The sequence below is a fragment of the Lolium rigidum genome, chromosome 2, assembly GCF_022539505.1.
Source record: "Lolium rigidum isolate FL_2022 chromosome 2, APGP_CSIRO_Lrig_0.1, whole genome shotgun sequence".
Lineage (NCBI taxonomy): Eukaryota > Viridiplantae > Streptophyta > Magnoliopsida > Poales > Poaceae > Lolium > Lolium rigidum.
Genome location: NC_061509.1, coordinates 136,980,180 through 136,988,976, shown reverse-complemented (window position 1 = coordinate 136,988,976; position 8,797 = coordinate 136,980,180). Strand labels below are relative to the sequence as shown.

General features: G+C 42.9%; 1 long non-coding RNA gene across 1 annotated transcript; it reads right to left on the bottom strand.

Moving 5' to 3' along the window:
* Positions 1 to 5,087: 5,087 nt before the first annotated feature.
* On the bottom strand, positions 5,088 to 7,973 carry LOC124692400. The gene is made up of 2 exons (XR_006999497.1): positions 5,416 to 7,973; positions 5,088 to 5,246 (listed from the first exon to the last, which is right to left on the bottom strand). It is a non-coding gene; the product is annotated as an uncharacterized LOC124692400 (long non-coding RNA).
* Between the last annotated feature and the right edge of the window lie 824 nt (positions 7,974 to 8,797).

Below are 8,797 nucleotides of genomic sequence, written 5' to 3'. Positions count from 1 at the left end.
CTCAATGTTGACAATTATCCATGAGATATACATGTTACAAGTTGAAAGCAACCGCTGAAACTTAATCTTCCTTTGTGTTGCTTCAATACCTTTACTTTGATTTATTGCTTTATGAGTTAACTCTTATGCAAGACTTATTGATGCTAGTCTTGAAGTACTATTCATGAAAAGTCTTTGCTTTATGATTCATTTGTTTACTCATGTCATTACCATTGTTTTGATCGCTGCATTCATTACATATGCTTACAATAGTATGATCAAGGTTATGTTGGCATGTCACTCCAGAAATTATCTTTGTTATCGTTTACCTGCTCGGGACGAGCAGAACTAAGCTTAGGGATGCTGATACGTCTCCGACGTATCGATAATTTCTTATGTTCCATGCCACATTATTGATGATATCTACATGTTTTATACACATTATATGTCGTATTTATGCATTTTCCGGCACTAACCTATTAACGAGATGCCGAAGAGCCGGTTGAGTTTTCTCGCTGTTTTTGGTTTCGAAATCCTACAAAGGAAATATTCTCGGAATTGGACGAAATCAACGCCCGGGGTCCTATTTTTGCACGAAGCTTCCGGAAGACCGAGGGGAAAGGAAGTGAGGCCACGAGGCGCCGCCACAACGGGCGGCGCGGCCCAGTCCCGGCCGCGCGGTCCTGGCGTGTGGGGCCCTCGTGTGGCCCCCGCGTTGCCCTTCCGCCTACTTAAAGCCTTCGTCGCGAAACCCCCGATGCCGAGAGCCACGATACGGAAAACCTATGCGAGACGCCGCCGCTGCCAATCCCATCTCGGGGGATTCTGGAGATCACCTCCGGCACCCTGCCGGGAGAGGGGATTCATCTCCCGGAGGACTCTTCACCGCCATGGTCGCCTCCGGAGTGATGAGTGAGTAGTTCACCCCTGGACTATGGGTCCATAGCGGTAGCTAGATGGTTGTCTTCTCCTCATGTGCTTCATTGTCGGATCTTGTGAGCTGCCTAACATGATCAAGATCATCTATCCGTAATTCTATATGTTGTGTTTGTCGGGATCCGATGGATAGAGAATACTATGTTATGTTGATTATCAATCTATTACCTATGTGTTGTTTATGATCTTGCATGCTCTCCGTTATTAGTAGAGGCTCTGGCCAAGTTTTTACTCTTAACTCCAAGAGGGAGTATTTATGCTCGATAGTGGGTTCATGCCTCCATTAAATGCGGGGACAGTGTGATGTAAAGTTCTAAGGTTGTGGATGTGTTGTTGCCACTAGGGATAAAACATTGATGCTATGTCCGAGGATGTAGTTATTGATTACATTACGCACCATACTTAATGCAATTGTCTGTTTTTTGCAACTTAATACTGGAAGGGGTTCGGATGATAACCTGAAGGTGGACTTTTTAGGCATAGATGCATGCTGGATAGCGGTCTATGTACTTTGTCGTAATGCCCAATTAAATCTCACAATACTCATCATATCATGTATGTGCATTGTCATGCTCTCTTTATTTGTCAATTGCCCGACTGTAATTTGTTCAACCAAGATGCTATTTATCTTATGGGAGAGACACCTCTAGTGAACTGTGGACCCCGGTCCATTCTTTTACATCGAATACAATCTGCAATACTTGTTCTACTGTTTTCTGCAAACAATCATGATCCACACTATACATCTAATCCTTTGTTACAGCAAGCCGGTGAGATTGACAACCTCACTGTTTCGTTGGGGCAAAGTACTTTGGTTGTGTTGTGCAGATTCCACGTTGGCGTCGAAATCTCTGGTGTTGCGCCGCACTACATCCCGCCGCCATCAACCTTCAACGTGCTTCTTGGCTCCTCCTGGTTCGATAAACCTTGGTTTCTTTCTAAGGGAAAACTTGCCGCCGTACGCATCACACCTTCCTCTTGGGGTTCCCAACGGACGCGTGCTGTACGCGTATCAGCTGGCTAAAGTAACCCGGTTGCTAAATCACGGGCAATTCCATGATCCAGGGCGGGATTCAGGCAATGAGTACATTTGAGAAATAAATGCAAGAAGGAATTAACAAGAGGAGTGCAGGGAACCATTACGTTCGAGTTAATCAATGGAAAAAAACGACAGAAACCCAATAACTAAAAGGGGAGGCGATGGGGAGAGCAGTGCCTTTGATATAGGATTGTGCGAACTGATCTTGGCGATCGAGTACTGGAGAGCCTTGAATTGATAGGGCCTTGGGATTGTTTTAGAATCGGAGGAGGATGAGTACAGGGTAATTAGTGCAAGAAAGACAAAAAAAAACAAGAACGGGAGGGTAGTACTACCTCTGCTTGCTAGTTGCGCTGGTCTTGCCGATATAGTTGTGGAGATGTTGGTACTGTCAGGATCCTGAAATTTTCAGAAAATCAGAGGGAGTTAGCGCAAGAACGAAGGGAAACAGAGAAGAGGAGGGGATGGGTAGGGGAGCACCTTGGACAGATGATGATGATGATGATTCTGTTAGAGTAGCCAACGACTACAATAGATCCTATACAGGTAGAAGCTATAGATGTTGTGTACACTGCGAGATCTGAGAAAGAGAGAGGTGTACCTTCTCCCTTCGAGGAGGAGCTCTCGGGCACCGACATGGTGGCGACGGCGGAGAGGGTGAGCGTGCGGTGGCGACGGTGGTGGTGCTTCCCGTGAGCACTGCGCTTACCCTAGATCGGTAGGGATGTCGGTGGGGTGACTGGCGGCGCGGACGAACCTCGTACTGCGAGCCCCGGGCCCTACCTCTTTATATAGCGCAGGTCACAGGGGCCCACCAACCAGAGATAGGGTTGGGCGCCCCCGATCAGGGCGCGGACGAGGTCAAGGGTCGTTATCGATCCGTTGGGATCGATCCCGTGGAGATCATCCTAACATTCCCCCCCTTGATCTCAACTTTTCTTTTAACTTTATACTTTCACTTTATTCGTTTCATTTTGGATCAGTCCATAGGGCATATTTCATCGTCACGACTCTATTACCGATAGAATCGAGACAACCACAATACACTTCTCTGTTTTGAAACAAATTCTTTTACTTTTGGGCCTCTTATGATCCAGGATAGGTAAGACTTTCCCTTAAACCCATGCCGGCTACGTGCTCTTTGAACACGCTGGGTAGTAAGCCTTTCGTTAGCGGATCCGCAAGCATATCTTTTGTCCTTATATGCTCGAGACTTATTGTTTGATCTTGAACCTTGTGTTTCACAACATAATACTTAACCTCAACCGGTTTCGTAGCATTACTCGACTTGTTGTTGTGAGCATAAAATACTGCAGACTCATTGTCGCAGTACATCTTTAGTGGTTTGTCAATACAGTCTACCACTTTCAAGTCGGGTATAAATTTCTTTAACCATAATGCCTGCCCGTGGCTTCATAACATGCTATAAATTCTGCATACATCGTGGATGATGCAACTATCGTCTGTTTGGAGCTTCTCCACGAAATACCTCCCCCTGCGAGGGTGAATACATATCCATATGTGGATTTTCTATCATCTTTATCCCCCGCAAAATCTGCATCAGAATACCCTCTTATTTCTAGGGAATCAGATCTTCTGTATGTTAGCATGTAGTTCTTTGTGCCTTTCACATAACGCAATGCCTTCTTTACCATTTTCCAGTGTTCAAAACCAAGGTGTCCTTTTTTGGTGCCGCTTTAGAGAAGCAAGATAGCTATGCTCATATTTTTACATGTAAAAAAGGAGACTTCCCTTTTAGATATTTGGGGGTCCCTATGCACTATAAACGTTTCAGGAATATTGATCGGAAATACACGGAAGATAAAATTGAAAAAAAAATCTAGCTGGAAAGGGAACCTTACTTCCATAGGCACTGGAATTATTTTGATTGAGGCTTCCGTTAGTAATGTTCCTAGTTATATGATTTCTTTTTTTCTTATGCCAAAAGGGGTCCTGAAAAGATGTGACTTCTTTCGGGCTCGTATGCTTTGGAAAGAGAAACAAAATGTTAAAAATTATCATCTTGTTAAATGGGTTGACGTTTGTCGGCCTAAGGTTCAGGGGGAAGTATTTAAAGAAATGTACCTTTACTCAATGTACACCAAGTTATGTGCACTCTCACTTCTGGTGATGGAAGGAAAACTCGCTATTCGGAGGATATCTGGACTGGACATAAACCTTTATGTCAAAGTTTCCCGCGGCTTTATAATCCTTGTTATAGTCACAATGTCACAATCAATACTGTTTTTACTAGAGGTTTGTCCTTTTTAAAATTTAGGAGATTTCTGCGAGAGGAAACTGAAGTGATGTGGGTGAGGTTGGAAGATGTTTGTAGTCAGGTTAAACTATCGGAGGAGCCGGATCGGGTAACATGGCTATTAACCAAATCTGGAGCCTTTTCAGTTAAATCCATGTACCCTTTTTTGATAGCTAGGAATGCTAATTTTCCTTACAAAGTTCTGTGGAGCCTCAAATTTCCTTTGTGCATCAATGTTTTTTGCTAGCTGGTGATCAGAAATGGAATCCTGACCAAAGAAAATGTTTTAAAAAGTGGCTGGAAAAAGGTTGAGCTATGCAAGTTTTGCGACGATCGTGAAACACAGGAGCATTTATTCTTTTCATGCCAACTAGCAAAGTATATTTGGAGCGTAGTTAGTGTAGCTTTAAAAAACAACTCAATTCCTTCGGGTTTTGGGGATCTCTATCTGTAATATACCAGGATTTGGGGTTACAGAAAGATAGGAAACAGATGTGTGCATTGCATTCATGCATGGAAAATCCGGGAAATTTTCGCGCATTTGTTTAAAACCGTCAAAGTGATCGAGGTTTCTCTTGCATCGGTGGAATTGAGTTAGTCATCGATGTGGGTGCGATAAACTTCGACAAGACCTTTGCCAATTTTGAAGGTTTTGGGAACACAAATTCAATTCAATTCAAATATGAATTACAACAATTTAAATAATTATTTGAACAAAAATTTAAATTCCAAACAACCATATACAATAAATTCAAATAAGAATTTGAATTGAAAGTTCAGTTGAAATTATAACTTTCTAATTATAATTCAAACTATGTTTGAAACTATGTTTGAATTATGTTTGAATTAGGAATATGACAATAATAAGGATTTCAAGAATAGGGAACATACAATTTTATTAATTTTGCACAATAATACAAAGTCTTTACAAAATTGAATAAAGAATAAAAATATAATTACAATTACAAGTATAAGGAAAAGACATTATATCCTAAACTAAATGTTGAATGTCCTCCTCTTTTGTTGAAGTGAGCCCTGCAAAAAAGACCAAGAAAACAAAAGGCAAAGGTAATGCCAAGTAGCAAGGTTAAAAATTAAATAGAAGAATAACAGAAATATCTTGCTTAGCCGTGCCTTGCTCTAGCAAGCAAGGAATACCGAATTGACTACATCCACAAGGGGGTATGGATCAGGTTGAACTCACAGCGGGCATGCAGGCAGCACACACACCCCTTTGCATGGCATAGGTGTCGACCAACCACAACTCCAGAACACCATATAAAAGAGACATCCCTTGCAGCACACAAGTGTTTAGCACATTATCCATGATAGAACAAGAGCAGCCCAAGAACAGCAACTGTTCTTTAGCAGACCATTAGATAACATCAGAAAGCAACCATGAAAGAAGCAGGGCATCACCACAACCAAGCTAGAGCTGCAAGATCAGTAACTAGTAGCCAGATGGTGGTGACATACTAGGAGTCAAGAGGAGCATGTTCAGCTCAAGGAGGAGAAGCTCATCAAGACCAGAAGCTTGAATCAGATTAACACACACTTTGTCTAGGAGCTGGAGTGAGGTACAAATCTCAAACTCGAAACAGATTAGTTCCAGCATAGCATGTAGACAAGTAAATCTAGGAAAAGCATCAAACATCAATGTTTGAATGTTTTTATCATCACTTGGTATTAAACCTGAATAAAACTGGCAACTTAAATAGAGTAGAATAAATGGTACCAAGCCATATTAGCTCAAGATCCAGCTGTATGCATAGTTACAAAGTATCAACACATAACCAGGAGCAAAAGTGACTAGCACCAGATTACCACAACTACAAAAGCTACCAAGTTCAACCCAATTTAAAACACCATCAGATCTGGGTTAAGCCAAAGGCATCATATACTAACCCAAAAGATTTTCTACAACTTTTAAGAGGTTTTGGAAGCACTGCAGTGGCAATCAGCAAGACCACCTACTGCAATACCCTCCAAATACATCGACCCACATTTAAATCCATCTGTGAACTTACGCAATATTTTCCCCAAGACTATACCATTGAGTGAATATCACTTGATGGCATAGACAGAAGCAAATGCCACCATAAGCTCAAATTCATCATTTGGTACCACACGTGGAGCTAAATCATGTATGCTCATGATTTAGTAACTACCAGCAGAAGGCAAGAACTAGAGAAACAGCTCAAATAAGCCCAATCAAGAGTAGGAGTATCTGTTCTTATCAAATATATGTACCGCGGCAACATAACAACATATATACCTGGATGAATAAATCAGCCAAACAAGGAAATCAAGCATAGGCTTTGTTCTTATCAGTTTGCATTTAGAAAGAGAGAAACCATCTGTGAGGGCAGTTAGATTTGTGAGAGAAACCCAGCTAATAATCATGTCCAGTAAACTGGCCAAGCATCCACTTTGTACAACACATTCATTTATACTGTACCACCCTGAACATGATCAGATAATCCTCCAGACCATCTAAATCCAGCAGTAACACTACAATAAGCATGCATGCAAGTTCACCTCTAAACCACAGGTGATTCATACCCAAGTTATGCATTCCGCCAACATATCAGCAAACAAGTTTTTAAGCCACTAAACCTGAACTCATATATAAGCATGTTGAAGAGCTCAGGATAGAAGTTAACTGAAGTTAATCTTCCATCTTGACAGTAATAATGGGACTGAAACCATACAGGTCTGGGATGATTAAATCCTCCAAAGTGAAATACCACAGGTAGCACAGTTAATCAGAAATAGGCCAACCACATTGATATGTCTTATCCCAGAATATATAGACCAGTAATGGCATAACCAACTTATCAGCAAGTTAATAACCAAGCCACTAGGACCATCTAGATTAACACAAGGTCATAGACAGCGAGAGAAGAGTGGAAATAGCTCACAGTGTCGTAATGGAGGAAGACAAAGTAGTCACCGCCGGGGTTGCGTACGCAGCACCGTTCCGCTGACGTCGAGGATACGATGGGCAGCACATCACCACCACTCCCAGCAACACAACATCAGCAGCAGCATTCCCCACATGTACATCACCACCAAAACCAATCCCCACACCAGCCCCACCACCACATCACCGCAGAACCAGAGAAGGTTAGCCCGGGGCGAGGGTGCGAGTAGCGGCGTCACAGAAGTGAGGAGAGGGCGGAGGTCGACCCGTGTCGCGTGTTTGCGTGGCGGCGCTGGAGACAGCCGACGGCCGGCCGAATTGACCGGAAACCATGTCGAACCCCATGGCCAGGGTTGCCGTCGAATGAGTATGCAGTGCTGTAGGAGATGCATAGGTGGGGAGTTGATGGGGGGACAGCAAGACGGAGAAACGGCGGCGTTGGAGGCGGACGGTATCGACCGGAGCGAAGGCCGGCGGCGGGAGAATCACCGGTGCCCACTAGGGTTCCCGGGATCGAGGGCGAGCGACATGCCATGTAAATCAAATCGAAGAGCGGGGAATCGTGGAGCATAAGGAGGTGGAGCAGAACCGACCAGCGGCGGCGCCGGAGTGGGCCGGAAGCGGCTGGGGCGGACGGCGACGCGGCGGCGCCAACAGGGGATCGCGAGTGGAAGCCAGGACCGGCGACCATCGCGTCTGCATCGACGAGCCCGAGCCACGGCTAGGGTTTGCTGCGGGGCGCACGTGAGGTGGGGCATACAGAGAGAACGCCGGTAGGGATTTGGTGGAGGAGGAGATGGTGAAGCAGCGTCGACGGTCAGCGGCGGCTGATGCGGCCGGCGGCGGCCGGAGCGGCAGGAGGCGGCGGCCAGGTCGCGAGCGAGAGGTGAATCGCAAGTGCGTGTGCGTGTGTGGAGCTACTAAAAAAAAAAAAAGAATTGGAGAGCGAGGGGCTGAGTTGAGCTGGGCTCGACTCGTGCGTATAGCTTCCAACCGGACCATGTGCATGTATGTTTGAAACTAAGCCAAATTAGCTTCAGCCCAATAATAAACTAGTGTAGTATTTGTACGTGAATACTAGCTGACCCAATTTACTTTAAGCCTAATATAAGTAGTCCACCAAATGTGTACGTGTGTCCCTAATCCAACTAAAATATGTAGCATACTCTTATATTAGTGCATCCTACTTTACACATTAAAATACTTAACAATAAACCTAAGTTGTTATCTAAAATAAAGAAAACGTTAGGAACATTATTCATGTTACAAACTAATATTGATATCATTTTAAGTCAAGTTAATTATTATAATAAAATCTTAAGAACTTAAATTCAATTCTAGTTACTTTAAAATTCCTAGAAAAATATTTTATAAGAAGTAAAAGTAAAATAGAATGTCTAAACATTTAAAATATTATTTCAACCTTAATCATGTAATAAATATTTTTAAGGGTTAAACACAATTTAATAAATAAAACATAGCCTTTTGATGTTTAATTAATCATATAAAAATTCCATAGTAGAATAAATAGTAAATAATTCTAAATTATATTCCAGTACTAACTTATACATATTTATTGAATATTTTCTTTAGCTTAAGATAGTTAATTAAATCCACACAATGTAATCCTTTAGGGAATTCCTAAAGCCCTAACATTAAGTTT